The following is a 19,447-nucleotide window of genomic DNA, read 5'->3' as shown; positions in this document are numbered from 1 at the left end:
AGTATGTTTTCTGTCTGCCTAGTATTTATTCAAAACCCTTTCCCACTGCAGCTGGGAATGCTGTTTCTAACCACCAAAGACGTGCAAAACACTGGGGACGTAGAACAATTGACATTGTTAAAGGTAACAGGGAGAGCTTTCATCGAAAACATACTATGTATCCCACAGATGCTGGTTATCTCCCAGTGCTGGAACTGATAAATGATGTACAGCATGAGTGAATGCTGAGGCACAGCTACACAGAGAAAAGGGAACCTAAGAGGAATTCCTTGACAGCAAGAAACAACTCATTTTATGAAGAGAGCAGGTATGGCATTTATTTTTCCTTTGCGCCTCTGTCTTCTTATTTTCTAAAACTGGGGACTTGTTTTCGATTCTCTCAGGGTTCTCTGTTTCAAGACAGAGTCTTGGTCATGACAGCAGCAAACCCCTTCTTTCTTGGTGTCCAGGATGGGTTTACATAGGTATAGGTAGTGATCAAGAGCATATAAAGTTGGTCTTGTAAAGGTATTCCACTCTTTGAGAAAGCAGTGTGTACTCAAAAGGGGTTCTGTGATTCAATATGCCTCCCTGTTACCCCATCATCCATCCTAGTTTTCCTCCTTACACTTTATCTGCTCCTGTGTTTTTCTCAGTTTCAAAATGTCTGAGTTGTCCTAAAGAGCATCTCTGTTGTTTTGAAAGGCAGTACAGGTTTCCTAGATTGCTGGTTATGGCTGAGGTGGAGTTAATCTTCATATTTACTAGTGTGGGGCTATGTTTTGGATTTGTGCTGAACACAGATTTGATAATATAGAGATGTTTTTGTTAGTGCTGCACAGGGCTTACACAGAGTCAAGGCCTTTTCTGCTTTTTGCCACACTGGCAAGGAAGTTGGGGGTGTACAGGAGGTTGGGAGGAGATGCAGCTGGGACTGCTGACCCTAACTGACCCAAGGGATATTCCACACCATATGACAGCATGTTTAATATATAAAGTGGGGGGAAGAAAGAGGAAAGGGGGCACATTTGGAGTGATGGTTGCCCATAGGAAGCAATGAATTAATTCCTTGTTTTGCTTTGCTTGTGTGTGTGGCTTTTGTTTTCCCTATTAACTTGTCTTTGTTTCAACCCAAAAGTTTTCTAGCTTTTATCCTTCCGATTCTCTCCCCAGTCCCACTAGTGGGAGAATGAGCAAGTGGGTGCATGGGGTTTGGTTGATGGTTGGGGCTAAACCATAACATCAGACTAAGTTGCCTTTTATATTGAACTGTGTAAAGAACATTTGCAACTCATTGAAAACACGTATACACTTCACAGATGAATGCCTCAGTCATTATCTTTCAATTATGAATCTTGGCTCGCTCTATTCTTCAATATCTGATTTTGAAACCACCTTCAAATCCTGACCTGTAAGCTCAGTAGCTTGTGTAAGATCTGGAAAATAAAGAACACTTTTGACTCCATATTATGTCAGATCCTATTTATGGGGAAACATAAAAATTATAGTCTATAGGGACTACAGTGCAGCACATATTTAATAGAATAGGTATAATTTTATCAGAAACACCAGAGTTTGAAAGCAGAAATCAAAGAATTTGCAATATATTATACCAGGCTCTGATCTAGTTCCAGCAATAATAGGAGAGTCTTTAAAAGAAATCATAGTCCTTTATCCACTTTTCTCTTAGGTTCTGAACTACTGACAGAGTCAGTGTGACTCTCTGACACTGATCCTGGAGTTACTGAGGATGTTTTAAACTCACTACGGTGTAGATGACAGGAGATCCATTTTAAGTGGTATCATCCAGCAACCATGAGAACATACAGACTTGAATATTTTCTAAAATTACTTGTTTTAACAGTCTTACTGCTGATGTTATAGTGGTTTTTTTTGAAAAGTGTTTCTCTTTAGGCAATTGCTAACAGATATGTGTGAATATTCTAATGCAAACCTTTTTTATTATTTTTTTAAAAACGTTCTGTTGAAAGCAATATGAATAGGTGGAGAAATGTAACTATTCACAAATTGCTTTGTTTTACACAGGAAGGAAAAATACTTTTGTATTATGTATATAATACATATAATACATAATTACCTTTAACAATGCCAACTGTTCTACATCCCCAGTGTTTTGTACTTGTCTTTGGTGGTTAGAAACAGCATTCCCAGCTGCAGTGGGAAAGGGTTTTGAATAAATACTAGGCAGACAGAAAACATACTATATATAAGTTTTACATTAAATGTATTTCAATATATATATTGTTATTATTTAACAATTTTAAGTTTTACTTGCTTTTTAAGTTTTAGTTATTTCATTGAAATGATCTATTTAGGAATTTATTTAATTTTAAGAAGACAAACTATACAAAATTTAAAATCAATTTTTAATGATAAGATTAAAAAAATAGAGATTACCAAGTTATTTCTTTTTATGCTAAATTTTAATTTTTATCGAATTCAGGACCCTTATGTGCCAGGGAAACAATATATATATATGTATATAAATGGTTTATAGCTAAGAATAGAAATATGAATAAGCTAACTCACATTTTCACATTTAATTTCATAGACTTTATATCTCAGTTCAACTTCATAATATAAACATGGAAAATATTACAAGTCATGTCATGCCTCCCATGATCATTGTCACTATGTTCAGTGTAAAATATTAGATAGGTACAAATTGGTCAGAAAGTAATTTGGCTGGTCACTGGAAGAACAATTTAATCATCAGAAGATAGTATATTCTTTTACGCCTATTCATCCTCTCAGAATTAGTCCTAGAGCTCAGAATTATTCCATGGCCGAGGTAGCCCAGCTTTAAGTAACAAAATAAATTAACTCGATTAATCATCAATCCATTTGATCAGTGGAAGGTGCGATATAACAGTAAACAATGGTTAAAGAATTTTCTTTCAGTCCTGAGAAACCACAAATAGAAGTATGATTTTTCTGTTCAATTTCTACAAATAATTACAGGTCTCTATGCAAAATGTCACACTAGTTTTATAATAAGTGACACTTTTTGTTCTTCTAATGCTTGCTGTGATTGAGAAGAGGCTCAAGGATTTACTCGTCCTTTTCTTTCCAATCAGCAGTAGTAAGACTGACTAAGCAAAGATGTTTCAGCATTCTGGTTTTGGGTCATGACATGGTAGACAGGTATATCCAATTATCCCTCCTACCCTAACTGAAATAAAAGTCATGTTTTGAACTGTAGCGGACAGGAGTGAAAACTCCCCTTTTCCCCAGGAAAAGATCATGAAGGGAGATGGGAAGAGTAATCGGTATTCATGTCTGCTCTTTCTCTTACAGTGGAATCACATTTTTATCCTTGCATCTGAAAGAGGATAGAGGTTTGAAGATTTTTTTTTAAGTCTGGGATACATCTTAGTCTTTCCTTCCACAATGGTGGTACAAAGTCCACCTCACCACAGTATTATGTTTATGATACCTTAAAGAAAATCAAACAATGAGTGAAAGCTTTATGGCCACAGTGAAGGATGAAATATTTCTATGCAGACAGAATGGGATGGGAAAGGCTGTTTGCATATTTTCCTATGGACTATGATTTGAAATTGCAAATCTAACAGAATAAGCACAAAAATTTATGTTTCACAGTCATAGTTGTTTTCCATAGTCTGAGCCCAGAGTTATCCCTCCCACGGAAGAAAACTGAGTTGCATTTTCCTTTGCAAAACTGCTTTTCTTCATGCTGCCTGACTGGCTGTGCTTGGTCTTCAGTTGGATAACTCAATTTACTTGCTTGTGAGATACATACTAGCCACAAATATTCATTCTCTGTGCCTCTTCAGGAATGTAAAGAAATACCCACATTCCCCTTTATTAATTTGTTAAAGAACAGAATGGTTCAGTTGCCCCACGGTAAAGTTTATTTGTCTAGAAGCTTTAGTATATTGCAGTACACAGAAATTGTACAACTGATACTACAAGTACTTTTATGAACAACACATCCAGAAACAGTGCCCACAGTGGATAGGATATAATCCCACTCTTCTTACAGAAGCCAAATACGTCCATCAGCAGGGTTCAGTCTAATGCCAGTGTACACAAATTGAATCCTTTTTCTATTTCCCTAGAAATAGACTGATGTAAGTCACCAAAAGAAATAGAAGTCATTGCCTTTTCAGTCTGTCAGATCAACGATCCATGAATAAGGAAGCATTCATGCCAAGAATTAGAATAGATTGGAGATCTGTTTCTTTTGTCTTCAGTGTACTTGAAAAATAGAGTCCATTATGGAGATTTGTGTATGCATTGGTTTTCTTGTTGCATTTTGCTTTTTTTCTGGTATAAATCCATTTTTTCAAGACTTTCAAGACTTTATTTCAAGATGCAAGCACAGAATTAATATACCAGTGCAGTTATAAAGGAGATATTGAAGTATGTGAAATGTACACAATATTTTAAATATGAAACACATTTTACCATCTTTATAGGTGCAGTTTTATGTACAATTATTTCAATGACTTACTACAAATCAGACCTTATACTTGCACAACATATTTATTTATTTATAACTGACGTTAACCAAGTGAGATGAGAGAAGAGGAAAACTCTCAGGTAAGACTGTCTTTTAATAAGTTCAACCGTGGTTGTTATTCTGCCGTGAAGTAACAGATCCAGGACACTAAAGATCACTTCTGAATAGAAGAAGTCAGTAAAGTGATGTCTGGTGGTTTTTTAGTATAATTTGCTACATTTACAAAAGTTCATGAGTGCATCCATATCAGAGGAGAATAACAAGGAACACACAGAAGTTCTTGTTGGAGAATGTGATTAAAGCATTAATGACAACTCTCTGAGAAGTAGAATTATACAGAAAAACCCACTTAAGCAGAAAAATGAAACAAAACTTTACAGGTCTTTTCATCATGTCCACCAAAACATTTCCAATGCAATATTGCCCTTCTTTCATTCTTCCACAGCTATAACCCTGCTTGTGTGCTGCAACAGACATGACAAAACTGTTTAAAACAAACACAGTCTATAGGCCTTGTGTGATCACATCTTTACACACTTAAACTAAATACCAAATGATAACTTTCCACTTAAACAATGACAACAAATCTTAAATGAAACAATTTTTTATATTAACACTGTTAACTTTCAGTTGTCATTTTAAGCTTAGTGAAAAGTCACATTTCTGTATTAGAAGTGCCTTTCTTCTTGAAAAGAGTTTTCATGTTCCCTTTGCTGATATGTAACTTATTCAGACCTTGCTGATTCATTGTTAATTCACATAGACTGCAGAAGGAATGTGACATCCAACAAAAACAACACAGAAGACCCAAAAGATTTTGTTGTAATAAAAACAAGTACCTTTACTGAAATGCATATTGCTTGGGCAACAAACAGCACTTTCATTGTGTTCTATGAAATAATGTTTAGAAAAGAGTTTTTGTTGGATTTTTTAAAATAATGAGTGTAAATATGTGTGTACATGTGGGAGTGCATGCATATATTTTTTAACTTTATCAGTCCTACTCACACAAAACAGTACTATTTTGACTTGTGATGTTGTAGGGGAAAGAAAGATACATCTACCTCTCCCAACTTGTTTATTCTTTCTATTTTTAATTTTTGAGCCAACAGTTTTATCCAAGAATCTGCCTCAGTAAGCTACAAGCAAAACAGATATAAACAACACTGGAATTTTTTTTCTTTGGTTGGTTGCTTGGTTTGGGTTGTTTTTTTCATAAAATTCATGAAGTTTCTGTCAGAAAACACAAAAGCAAAATCTCTCAGTTAAACAAAAAAGTGGAATGCTCAGCACAGACAAGATGATAATGAGCAAAGCAATTTGTGATGAAAACTGTTCCTTTTTGATTTATCCAGTTTGACCAGAATACTGACTGTAACCTTTCTTAGATTTTGGGTTTCAAAGGTGCTCTTGGATTGTGTAGTCTCTGTTACATTGGATAGACAAATTGTCTCATTGTGATTTAACTTACTAAATCTAGGGAAAACTGTAGTCTTGAGGATACTTACATATGACTGTTTCATTAAGGAAAAGAGGTTCTTTATGCACTCATGTCCTCTCCTTTTAAGTATCAGATATGAAATGAATAACCAGAAGTAGTGGCAGATGAAGTTCAAACATTCATGATTAATAAAGTTGTTGAAAATTCAACAATAATCTCCTGTGAATATAAAAAGGCTAACTGATTTTTTCTTTTTGTGTTTAAGGCTTTGAAAACTGTACTGGTTCTTTTAAAAGCACCAAGGAATCATAGAATATCCAGTTGAAGGCAAGGAGTATTACAGAAGGAGGAAAAGGTGGAGGAAAAAATTTGAAATGAAAGATTGATAGTCCATACAGTTTTACGTGTGTGATCTTTATGGCAAAAAGCATTAAGCCACAGTAAAACGATATTGATGACATGGCTTGGCTGTTGTAGGACATTTATTGTCTGATTCCCAAGAATGCCATGGTAGGCTCACTGGGATCTTAAATTTAATTATTCGTATTTCAGATAAAATTGAGGGAAAAAAGGGGCAGGAAACAATAAAAATATCTTAGAAGACCACGGATGCTAGAAACAATTGTGAGGCCAACATTAATCTTTAAATTATACAATGCATTGGAGGTTGGTTGGGATATTTCTGGTTTTAATACTAAAGATAACAAATATTATTTAATGTGTGTGTGTGTATAAACATACATGTACATAACACTAAATTATGCTTTATGAATTTGGGCTGCTGACCATAAGTAGAAGTTAATAAAATGGACTGATTGCAAATGGAAGATACGGTCAGATCAAAGGTACAAATACAGTGCTTAAGTTACTACACAACTTCAAAAATTATGGATTAATTCCAAAGAATAGAAAATATTTTTCATATACTTTTTTTGGAGATAGGTTTTAGAACAAAAAAATGCATCAATCTTTAGTATTTATTATTTGGTTTTTGTAAATGTATGAAAAATGTGTGAAAAATGGAATTAAGACATCACTGATAAGATGTAAAAAAAGCAAAAGTCAATATAGTTCTACTTCAAATTTTATTTGTGTTCCTTATATTCACTATTATTTCCTCTTTAATATCTGTGATCTTAATTCTTGAGAAAATCGCAAACTGCAGTGAATTTAGAAATCAGACCTTCACACTAACCCCTTACCGGCTCATTGAACTCATTTAAGAAAGGATATAAATTCAAATTTGAAACTTCTATCTCCATGCTAGATTCACGTGCTTCAGTGTAATCAATAATGAGATATCTATAAGAATCTCTCTGTCGGTAGACATTGGTTACATAAAAATTACTTCAGTTTCACTAATGTGAAGAGAGCAGTGCATCATTGAGCCACAGACTCTCCAACGGTGAATGTTTTCATCAAAAATCTATAACATTTCTTACAGATGCTCATATGCGTATGTTTAGTGTCCCAAAAAAAAGAAGAAAATTTTTATCGTACCAGTATTATAAATGTAATGGACCAAATACTCTTGATTTTTCTCAAGGAATTTCAAGTATGATTTCTATTGCAGATATCAATTCACTCGTGATCTTCAGCTTAAAGGAAGACATGTAACATGTCAGGAACATAATCTTATTATAGAAAGACCATTATATCCTATGGCCCATGTAAATCTGACTAAAGCCGAAAGTACAGACAACCTGGAATGTGAGATCACTTGTAATGAGCCACTGTTAACATTGATAGCTACTTTCACTTCTCACTCTTGCAGAAATACTGTAGTTAACATTGCTTCAGCATAAGAACTCCTTAAAAAAAATCAAATTTCATTTTACAGTTAGCTAAGAATGATATTGAGGAAGAAGCGAAATACTAGTTGACAGCATTTTACCATTACCTAGCAAGACTTTTTGCCACGATATCAGCAAATTATTGTGCAAGCAAAGACTGGACTGGAGTTTCAAACCTTCGCTTTTGGAAAATCTCCTATGTGTATCTGAGACAATCTCGAAGACTATGTCCATCTTTTCAGGAGGTAATTTTGTGGAAGACTGTACAGCCAAGGTATGAGAGCAGGTAATGTAAACATTATTCATCTATTTTTTACCAGATACCTTGAACATTGGATAAAGTAGCTAAAACAGCAAACTCGGTGCTAGCTCCGCAGGCCTCCAAAACCAAAACTGTTTCCCAGAAGTCTCAGCACTGTCGAAATAGACTGCTAGCAAACCATAGAGTTTAAAGAGAATTTTGATGTCTCTGTGTGACCCATATCACAATATCTGATACAAATACCCTTGAGCTACTGCGGTTATTTCTACCACAACAATATTGATGCTATTTCATAGCTTGCTTAGCCCAGGCCTTTTATAATGGTAGAAAAAGAAATAGAGGAAACAGAGCAACTATGATCAACACTTGAAAAAGCAGAGAAGAAATACTTTCTTCATTGAAAACTTTGCCCAAATTTTGAATTAAGACATAGCTTATTATAGAAATGGAAACAAAAATAACTGTGCTGCACTTTTAATTTAATGTAATTTTACATATTTGTTTTCCATATTTTCTTTCTTTGCTTAGAATGCAAAATCCTGAAATGTCAGTGTATAAAATGAGTGTGGATGTGTATCACCTATGTTGTCCAACTGAAAGAAACAAAACAATTTCCATAGCTAATAATTCATAAGTTTCCCATAGCATAATTTCAGTTACATAAAAGGGACATTTTATTTACTAAATGTTCTTTGACATTTGAGTTCAGTTATTGCCATGGCAGAAGACGAACTGATTAGGTCATTTGCATCATCTAAATGGAATTCTGAGTAATATCATACAGTGGGTCATTGAGAACAGAAAACTGATTGTATCCCATCAAATCAGGCTTTATAATCAAGCAAATAACACTTGGAATGTATCATTAGTCTATACAGATACAAAGTCTGATTGGCTGATATTCAGATAAGGAATATGGACTTTGAATTTGAAAAGGATGCTTAAGAGGGGGATAAAAAGCAAACACTAAGAAGGAGGAGGAGAAAAACACCTTTCAAGTGAATCCATGTTTGCAGCCAAACTTACTCACGTTAGACTGATTTGATCACCTTTAAATATTCTGTGAAGTAGCCAAGAAAATATGCCCACATTTCAAGAAGAACTCTCCAAACCAGCTTTAAACAAACTTGTGTAGAAATATTTAACTTTGGCTGCCTGAAGCACTTGACATTCAGTCAGCCCTCGATGGCTCCAGTTAGTCCAAACTCTAAAATGCACTTTCATTTAAAATGTATACCAGCACTAGAGATGTGTTGAATCCGTTGAGTATTAAGTTAGTCTTTGTCAGCAGAACGTTGCAGGGATTTAAACGTATGTTAACAAATTACCTTCACTCAGAACACCAACTTGACCTGAATCTCCTGCATTATAAAAGTCAGCATGATCAAAAAAAGAAAGGAGAGTGACAGTCTAGGTTAGACTCTTTTGGAATTGTAATGTTTTCACTTTCAATACAACTGGTAAGAGTTTTAAGAAGCTGGAACATATCTTTTATTGAACGGAGTATGAAAAAATCTTGAAAATAATACTGTGTTTAACCTCTATACTATAAGGAACATATATTCATATGTATCTGTATATCTTGCCTTAGGCCAGTGTCAAAGAAGAGAGGTTGTTCAGTCCTGTAAGGTACTGAGTACTCTGGCTGTGATCCAGCAAAGCACTCAACTATGTTTTTAAATTTAAGGACACGGATCATGCCACTAACTTCAATGGGATTATCCTTAAAGATAAACTAACCTTAAATGCTTTGCTGGATCACAGACACAGTGCTCAGTATTGGGTGAATGCAAATCCAATCTGAGATGAGAGTTTTCCTTTCTGTGATTCCAGTGAAGGCTCACAAAATACATAGAAAGTTCTTTTCAGAATAGAGAGTTCATATGATAACCAGATTGAATAGGTTCAGAAGGGTGGGATGATTAATAGATCTTGGGATGCTTGTGCTCAAACGAACAAACAAACCAGCCAACAAAAAACATACTTTGACTTTCCAAGGTTCAGATATTCGGGTTTTTTCATATAACATAATGACTGAGTATGGGCAGGGATACAGACAAAGCAGAAGAAACCAAGTGAAAGGGTGGAGATAGAGGCAAACAATGTTCCCTATTTTCCTTTGCCAAATTTCTTTCCTGATTTTAGCTGTGGCCTCCATTACTTCCATAATTGAAAAGAACAAAAAGTCTCTAAGTTTAAACGTATATGAATACCCTCACAGAATACACGTCAATTGATATCAGACAATAGAGTCTATCTAATTAGACATAAATGACATTCTTATGGGATTGATGTTGTTCCAGTTTAAAGCAACAGGAAAGTAAGCTTAGGAAACAAAGAATATTTCAAAAAGCAAAAGCAAACCTGTGCTATTCAGCATTATATATTAAGATTACTAAATTTGTCATTTGGTAAGCAAGTTTTGAACTTTCTTCGTTTCCAGTCAGTGTAAAGGAGACCTGGTTAGAGCACTGGAGCCTTCTGAAGGAAGACACAGGAACTATACTTGTCTTTCAAAAAGTGAAGGAAGTGAAAAGAACCTATCGTATATCATCATCATGGCTAGGCATCGCGAACGAAGATTTGAGGAGGGCTCTACCCACGTTTGTTGCAAGCGCACTGGTGGCTAAAAAGGCCAATACGAGACAGGCACATTGTCTCTACTTTTTCTTTGCTTGTTAATTATTTTCAGGTCCAGCTGTCAACTGATTGGGCAAACCTAAAAATTTGTCTTCAAACAGTAGTTGTCACAACAACTACATTCAGATAGTGAAATGGGCTGTGCAACTGTTTCACCAGGGTGATTATATAACTTGAACAAACATGTGGTAACTGCATCATCCTGGACAGCCTGACTGCCAGAATGACAGCCAAGTCACATTAAGCTTTCTGCAAAAAAGAAAAAGAGAACATGTCTCCTAAAATAGCATACAAAAACCTAGGGCTGCTTCAGCAAACTTGGCCACATGTGGCTTTCTCGAAGGCTTGAATCACATTTTAAAATAATACGCAATGCACACAATAGGGCTCCATATTTCAAGGGAAATAATTAAAGACAGCATCACACTTTCTAGCTAACGGCTCTCATTGTAGCAATGGCCAGCTCTGGCAAAAGTCTGCCACAGTGCACCCTGAAGTACAATCAAATCAAACTGATAAAGAATTCTATCAGAGGTTACTGAACATGAAACACTTTTGAACTACAAAGTGCCCAAGCAACTCAGCATGTGTACTTTTTTTCCCCCCTAGGTGTATCTTATTCCCACAATTCAACTTCTCACCTTTTCATCATATCCATCAATTTCTTCGTTGTTGAGAAACAATTGTGTCCTAGGAATCTCTTGAACTCATCTATACCCTTTTCTTCTTGAACCTTGAACCTTGTTCTACCGCTTTATTATTTTTATAGAAGTCATGCTCTAATTTTCTATTTACTCCTAGATCCTTAATGCAAAAAGAAGTTCTTCACAACCAGAATCTGTCACCAACACCTATCAGGTTCTTTCATAAACTGGAAAGCTTTTGATTCACCTCTTGAAATTTGTAGAATGCTCTCTAGTTATGCAGATACATTTTATGTCTTCACCAAATACACGTAATGTTTTAGGACATGTTTTCTTAGCTATATCCCCATAGATTTACCTTTTTAACTACCTAATCAAGTCAGATAAAACAATAAACATGAACAGCCTGATATCTGGTTTCCATCATACACAGAATTTATCTTTCAATTTATGAAGCAAATAGATAAGACGTAACTAGTTGTATGCAGTATAGAAATTCATTGCCTCGTCTTCTGAAATGCTTTTGCAATTTTTTACAAAAGCTTCATTTTGTTTGACTGAAAATTCCACTTGGGTCCAATATGTGAAAATATGTTAATCTGTAGTTCATTGATCCCTGTCTAACTCAAATCAAGAGATACTTATACTTTCGAAGTCCAATATCTCTTCCCTATCACCTGTAAAAATCACTGCAGTGACTGTAACAAATCTTTTCCTGGGAGGCAAGTGTCCTTCAGGAAATTCCTCAGCAGAACTAGAATTGTTCAGGAACTTCATCAAAGTGACTGAGAATTAAAGGCATTCGGAAAGATAATATTTTTCTGGGGTTAGACTTAGTTCTGGACTAAGGCATTTTGGTGAAGTGCTCTACTGGTTTTTGACTATTGTAATGCCCTGCTGAGGCCTCCAGCAGCTGGTACAGTTTAGGGTGATCTCAAAATCAGTCTTTTATCCAAGCCCTTGGTTTGTTTGATCAAATTTGTTTGTTAGCATCACACTGATGCTAATTCAGGTTTTCAGCACTTAAGTAAACTCCTTTGTAAAGTCATTGCTCAGTGTTCACAATAGCAACACACAACAACTGAGCTCTTGATTTTGAACCCAGAATATCACATTGGCAGGCTTACTCAAACTGAAAGTGCTCATTAACTCTAGAAAGAAGTCTCCAGCTGTGAATATGAATGAAGTTAAGATCAAAATGAAAGGTAAAGCCTGAGTTTACACTTCAGTAGGAAAAGAGGAACTCAGAATTTTTACTGTTTATCTTTTAGATTCACAAAGAAAATGAACAGAACAAATGTCACACAGAGAATGGAAGCATGTTTAGGCAGAGAAAAGTAGAATATTTCCTTTAATTTACTAGTATATGAATATGTTTGATATAGACTTTCTCTGTGTCAGTCTTGTTGGGTGAATCTGCTACTGCAATGTAGTTCCTCTAACCTCAGTAACAAAATTAAAATAGAGCTCCGTTCTCAAGAAAACAAATACCATCCATTCTAGAAGGCAGTGGAGATATTTATATTTAACTTCTGTTTTGAATTAGTGACTAAGCATAAGCACAATTTAGACTGCCATCTGTTGGTAGATAAGTGCTTTAAAAACTGAGAAATGGGAATTTACATAGTAAATGTGATGTATTCCCTACATGGTAATTTAATCAAAATTACCCCATATTAAAAACTGAAAGGGGGAGAAAATACAATCATCAGGTTTAATCCCTTCTTTGGATGTAGTTCAATGAGACAACATTGGTGTTTCAAGGGGGTTGAGGTATCTCCCTCTTCTTCCTCCTCTAAAATCATTTCTCTCATCTCCAACTGCTTCTTTCTCACTTCATATTTGCCTGAATCTCTGTGCAGCAATCCCACTTCTCTTGTGTCCACTCTGACACGTCTGCTCTTGAAGGTAAATGCACGTAAGAGATCGTGAAAGCAGGGGGTCGATAAACCTATTCAACTCCTCATGACAACACAAAAATACTTGTTTCTCTTGTTTTGTTGGTTTGGTTTTGTGCCTGTGTGTATTTAGTTGGGAGTTTTGTTTTTGGTTTTGTATGTTTGTTTGTTTGTTTTTCCATCCAGGTTTAGTTTATTGAATTGATTTACTGCACAGACAGTGTTTTGATGGCTCAAGGTTGGGAAGGATTGTACAGCGAGAAATGTTGAAGCAGCAGAGGGAGGGGAGTATACAGTCTCCATTTTGAAGGTAGAAAGCTCTTAAGTCATCTAGGGTTTCTACATAACTGCACTGCTAGAATATGACAGTTTGGAAGGGGTAACAGGGAAATCTGATGTGGTATTGCCACATAAAAGCCTAACTTATGATCTGACTTTATAGGTATACCTTCAAAGTTGGATAATTTAGTTTTCCCTCCAAATATATTAACAAATTTTTTGAAGAATGATTCAACACTCAGCAAAGAATGTAAGACCCCGCCAACTTCTAAATTAAATGCCCAAAATTAAATGGGATTAATACATGAATATTTATTATAGCACATCTGTGAGTGCCTGGTTCAGGGATCTTGAAGTTTCTCCCAGGGCTCATGTTTTGCAGTCTATGAATAAGCTGAAGAGATTATTTTTGACCTTGTAGAATGAACAACTGCAGAGGTAGGAGTCTCTTAGAGAGAATACTATGCCAGGAATGAATATGCTTTTGCTGAGATATGAACACTTTTGCTACGAACAAAATGTGATGCAGCCGGCTGTCTATTTGTACTCTGTGATAGTATAGGATTTTAATGGGGCTTTGCTGACACAAAACAGGAATAACATAGTACAAATCAGTCCTGTACTGAAAATGAGTGTCAACTTATACTAACACACTTTATCATATCATTCTTTACCCTCTCATAATGGAAGAAAAAATTATTAGCTTTTTGAGTACTTATTTGCATTGAGAAACCAAGTTCAGCATGCTGCCTGTGTTGGTATATAGATCTTATTCCTGTTAGGTTAAAATTAATTCTACATCAATTAATTTGTATGGATTTGTTTTCCTCCTTGCCAGGTGTATTGTATTGCTCTAGACTGCAAAGAATATAATTTCCTGTCACGTTTTCATTTTTGTTTTCATATAGTCCCCCTGCCTTTCATGAACATGCACATGGGCTAAGCTCATAATGCTTTCTTTGACTTCAACTCACTCTCCTCAAATCTTCTGGTTTTTATCTCTGCTTTAATTGTGTAGTTCCATGAAAATATTTCTTTCTTCTTTCCTCTGTAGTCAAAAGAGGTCTTCTCCATTCCCCTTAGTTTTGTTGGTGTGATAGCTGGGTAGAGCTACTTGAGTTGCCTCTCAGCAAGACCCTTTGAATTTTGTTTTGTTCACATTTGAGTTTCCTTTGCTAGAGAAAAACATAGGAAACCACTGTTCATTGTGTGTCAGAGCACAGTCTTTACACTGTTACACCATCCTTGCACTTGCTGTCTGAGGCCCAATAGCACTGTTATCATAAATGTAATATATTGCAATTTTATCTGAAAGACAAGTCGTTGTAGAATATATTTGGATACTGCACAATCTGAGGGTACAATTGCACTAGCTCCAGTTTGGAAATAGACTGGAATTCAGACAACCTTTTAAGAAATAAATGTGTGTATTTCTTTGTAAGTAAAATTTCAGATATTTGTGATTTGAGGGTACAAAGGATTTGATCTCTAGCTTAATCTAAAGCCTACTGAATCAGTGAGAACACTTCCTCTGGCAGCAGCTACTTTTGTAGCAGGTCCCTTGTGCAATATCTGTCCTCCATTAATAACCTATGCCTTGTCCTCTGACTCAGTAAAAAAAGGAAAGAGAATCTTAATAAACAGCTGATATAGGATACATCCTTGCTAATCAGTGCTAAAAAACAGCACTTCAGTAAAAGATGTAAATGCATTTATAAAAGCAAGATTAAAATTATAGACCTTTACAACTAATTTATCACTGTTTGCAGTTTCCAGTCCATGGCAAAAGAAATAACAATAAATATTTACCAAAGGAAAGTGAATCTGCATTTAGAGCATTTTAATAAATGTTTAAAAGAAAATCAGCATAGATCACTTGGCTTTGGCTATCACTTTTATTTTCTGTCTGTCTTTGATGGATGTTGTTCATGCTCTTTAGCTTACAGTAACAAGCAGGTTTTTAATTTTTCTATCTTCTTTCTCTCTAGTGCCAGGCTGTGATGGATGATGTGACAAAAAGATTCATCAGTAAATTCTAAATCCTGAATACAAATTAAATTAGTAATATAAGAAGCAGATTTGCATTCTCCTTAGACATCGTTGCAACTGCATCTGATACTCTCATTTTTCCCTTTTACTTGTTTAATCTTGATAATAATACTAACTCAGCATAGGGTTATTTTGTATTTTGTTTTGAGTACATCAGCATGCAGTATTGTCCTACTATACTTCGTGTCATTATTTGAGCTGCAGTGTTTGTATTTTTGTATTGAAGCAGCAGCAGCTGAATGATAGACAATTACCTCAGAACCAAGGACTGGATTTCAAACCAACCACATTCCACTCTCTAAACAGTATTTATCAAACAATATTTTCCAAGTACCGTGTTGTTCTTAAAGACTAACCATTCATAACATACGAATCATGTGCACCTAGTCATGAAGTGGCAACAAGTCCAGGGGCAATCATGAGAAACTTCAGGGCCTTGGGAAGACTGATTAAGGGATCAGGAGAACAAGTAGTATTCTCCTCTATCATGACATTGCAAGGAATGATGAGGGAAGAAACAGGAAGAGCCAGCAGACCAATACTTGGCTTTAAGTCTGGTGTCACTGGCAGAGTTTTGAGGGTTTTGATCATGGGTCAGTTTACACGATAGGTCTGCTGGCAACAGGTGGGTTACAGCTGTCTCAAACAGGGAAAAACAAATTAACGAATGTGACACCCATGTGCAAGAAGGCTAGAAGGAGGATCCGGGAAACTACTGGCCTGTCATCCTGACTCCAGTGCTGCGGAAGGTCATGGAGCAGATCATTTTAAGTGACATCACACTGCATGTGCAGGAAAACCAGGGGATCAGGCCAACCCAGCATGGGTTTAGGAAAGGCAGACCCTGCTTGACCAACCTGATCTCCTTCTATGACCAGGTGACCTGCTTAGTGGATGAAGGAAAGGCCACAAATCTTGCCTGCCTGGACTTCAGCAAAGCCTTTGACACCATCTCCCAACGCATTCTCCTGGAGAAACTGGCTGTTCATGACTTGGGTGGGTACACTGTTCACAAGGTAAAAAGCTGGATGGATAGCCAGGCCCAGAGAGTGGTGCTACAACCAGCTGGCAACTGGGCACTAGTGCTAAACAAATCTATGATTCTATTCTATGTTACAATTTTTTTTTCTGGCTCTCCTGAAGGGCAACATTCAGTTTAACAATTGCTTTCCTCAAGATTAGGATGTCTGAGTTCCTAAAAGGTCTGATGCAGTTAAATGATTCCTTGGAATCCTTCTGAGTTCCTCTATCCTCCATGTAGAGAAAATGAAAGTTTCCTTGTGGACAAAAAGAACAGTGATAGAGGAACTAAAGACAATTTTGATTTTTTCTTCCATTGCAAATGCATTTTCTTTTACACTCAATTTCTACTTTAGAAAGGAAATTCATAGTTACTCTTGCATGAGACCTCTGTTAGGCACACGTGAACACACACACTCACGCATACATACACACACATACACAAGGCTGTAATGCTGATGCTTTTCTGAAGAAAGAAATAACTGTTCAGGAACTTAAAAATTGATACTTATAGAAGTCAGGGAGGATTAAATAAATTTATACAACTAAAAACATTACTAATTTTACCTGTTGCATCATTGAATGTTTCAGCAAATGTGGAAGTTGTTGTTGGCAAAGAGAAGCTGAAACAAATCTCTCTTGGGTCAGGAACAAAGAGATCATCATGCCTGTGTTCTCATAAGGCAATGGTGACGCCCTTGGAAGTCAGTGTGCTCTCCAAGGGACTATTGCAATATCCATCTCAGTGGGAATATAACTTTTGTGAAACTAGAGCTTGAGCAGTGAATATTTGTGAAACACAGAATGGAAGAAACACATTACTGGGAAAATGAGACAAAATAGGCAAAATCTACAAATTTACAGAGAACACTTTGACTTCTTGCATTTGCGAATTTATCCTCTTAAGATAGAGAGGAGGTAGAATGATTGTCTGGTTTAATTATAAGACCAAACACAACAAGAGAAAAAAAGGATGGAGAGGTGACTGAGAGCAGCCCTGCAGAGAAAGACATGGAGATGATAGTTGATGAAAAACTCAACATGAGCCAGCGGTGCATTCTCACAACCCAGAAAGCCAAACAAATCCTGGGCTGCATCAAAAAGAACATGGCCAGGAGGTAGAAGGAGGTGATTCTCCCCTTTTACTTTGCTCTTGTGAGACCCTACCTAGAGCACTGCATTGAGCTCTGGTATCTCCAACATAAGATGGACATGGAATGATTGGAGCAAGTCCAGAGGAGGGCCATGAAGTTGATAAGAGGACTGGAGTACCTCCCGTAAGAAGAAAGACTGAAAAGTTGAGACAGTTCATCCTGGAGAAGGGAAGGTAGTGTGGAGGTCTTGTAGCAATCTTCCAGCATTGGATGGGGGCCTACAGAGAAGACCCAGAGGGACTCTTCATCAAGAACTGTTCTGATAGGACAAGGAGTAATGGGTATAAACTGTAAAAGGGGAAATTTAGGTTAGATATTGGGAAGAAATTTTCCACTGTGAGGCTGGTGAGACACTAGAACAAGTTGCCCAGGGAGGTTGTGGGTGCCCCAGCCCTGGCAGTGTTCAAAGCCGGATTGAATAAGGCCTTGAGCAACCGAGTCTAGTTAGAGGTGTTCCAGCCCATAGCAGCGGGGGTTGATGATCTTTGATGATCTTTAAGGTCTGTTCCAACCCTTTAACATTCTATGAGGTACAGAAGGCACCTGATTTTAGAGTATCCTTGAAATGCAGAGGATGCATAAGAGTATGGTCGCAGAAGTATACCAGGACACTTCAGAGCAATGAAATCACTAAGTCAGGGAAGGGTGTTTTGTTGTTTATTGGTTTTGTCTGATACTTCTCATGTAGTCTGACATATAGTCTGACAGCAATTTGCTTTCAAGTATGAGCAAAGTGCCCATATGTGTAATACTCATACCTATCACAAATTCTTGAAAACATTTATTGTAAAGCTGAAAGAATTTCATCTTCAGCCAGAGCTGCTGGAGGTGCCTAGGGAAGGCAAATCTTATTTCCAAGACCTAGTCTTTCTGGGCATTTTGGTGCCAAAGGATTATCAAAGTCACTAGGGGAAGCTCATATTTTATGTGCCTCAGGCAGAGAATGTCCAGAGAATGACTTATGGGATTCAAAGTCTGTAAAAGCTCTCACAGCAGTCCTGCAGTGTTCAAGCAAGGGTGCTCAATTAAATCTATGGCATATTTTGTTTTCCTTCCTGTGCTGAGTTTGTCACATTCACAGCTGATAATTTAGTCTAATTTGTACAAAACTAACAGATAAAATGCATTCTAATCAAATTTATATTCTGTTTGTAGATATAATTAAAACATATGCATTATTTAATTTTTCACCATATGTATTATAGGGCTGTAAAGAACACCTACATGTATCTCTCCTTTTTACTTTCCTTGGAATCTTCTTACCCCTGAGATATACCACAAGTGTGATCGTTTCTCAGTCCACAAAGCAAATTAGCAGTTTTTGACTTCCACTAAATATATTCATCACTTCATAGTATTCAGTGTGAGTGAAGGAAATTGGGACATCATATCTGAAAACACATTTAGATGTTCCAGTTTGGGTGGGAAATAACCATCATTACAAATAATGCTTGGAAAAAACCCCAAACAACCACCTTTTTGTTTCACAGTAATTCCAAAGACTTAACATGAACTGTTGCTATAAATAGCAGCAGTTACTGAAAATGATGTGGAGTGTATTACAAATGTGTTTGAATTACTGTACCAGTGCTGTGTAAAGGGTCATATGACTATGTAAAAAACATGCTGGATAATTAAAACCAGAGGAAAAGTTGTGGAATGCAAAACAAGCTATAATTACCAGTTCACCCATCCATTTCCACCCCTTGAAGTTAAGAGCTTCTCAGTGATGTGAAGATAAACAAATACCAGAGAAGGAAAAAAGAGGAAAACAAGTAGCA

At 36.3% G+C, this 19,447-nt stretch overlaps 1 protein-coding gene across 2 annotated transcripts in view; it reads left to right on the top strand.

Moving 5' to 3' along the window:
- The first annotated feature begins 200 nt into the window (after positions 1–200).
- LOC113965072 (cadherin-19-like) overlaps positions 201–19,447 on the top strand; it is a 116,976-nt gene continuing 97,729 nt past the window's right edge. For both annotated transcript variants that reach the window (XR_003533431.1, XM_027677911.1), the window contains exon 1: positions 201–307. The gene's annotated coding sequence lies outside the window, so the exon portion shown is untranslated. The remainder of the gene's footprint in view (positions 308–19,447) is intronic.

The sequence above is a fragment of the Neopelma chrysocephalum genome, unplaced genomic scaffold, assembly GCF_003984885.1.
Source record: "Neopelma chrysocephalum unplaced genomic scaffold, ASM398488v2 Primary Assembly neopelma1_22b, whole genome shotgun sequence".
Classification (NCBI taxonomy): domain Eukaryota; kingdom Metazoa; phylum Chordata; class Aves; order Passeriformes; family Pipridae; genus Neopelma; species Neopelma chrysocephalum.
Note: the sequence above shows the minus strand (reverse complement) of the source record. Positions and strands in the feature narration are given on the sequence as shown.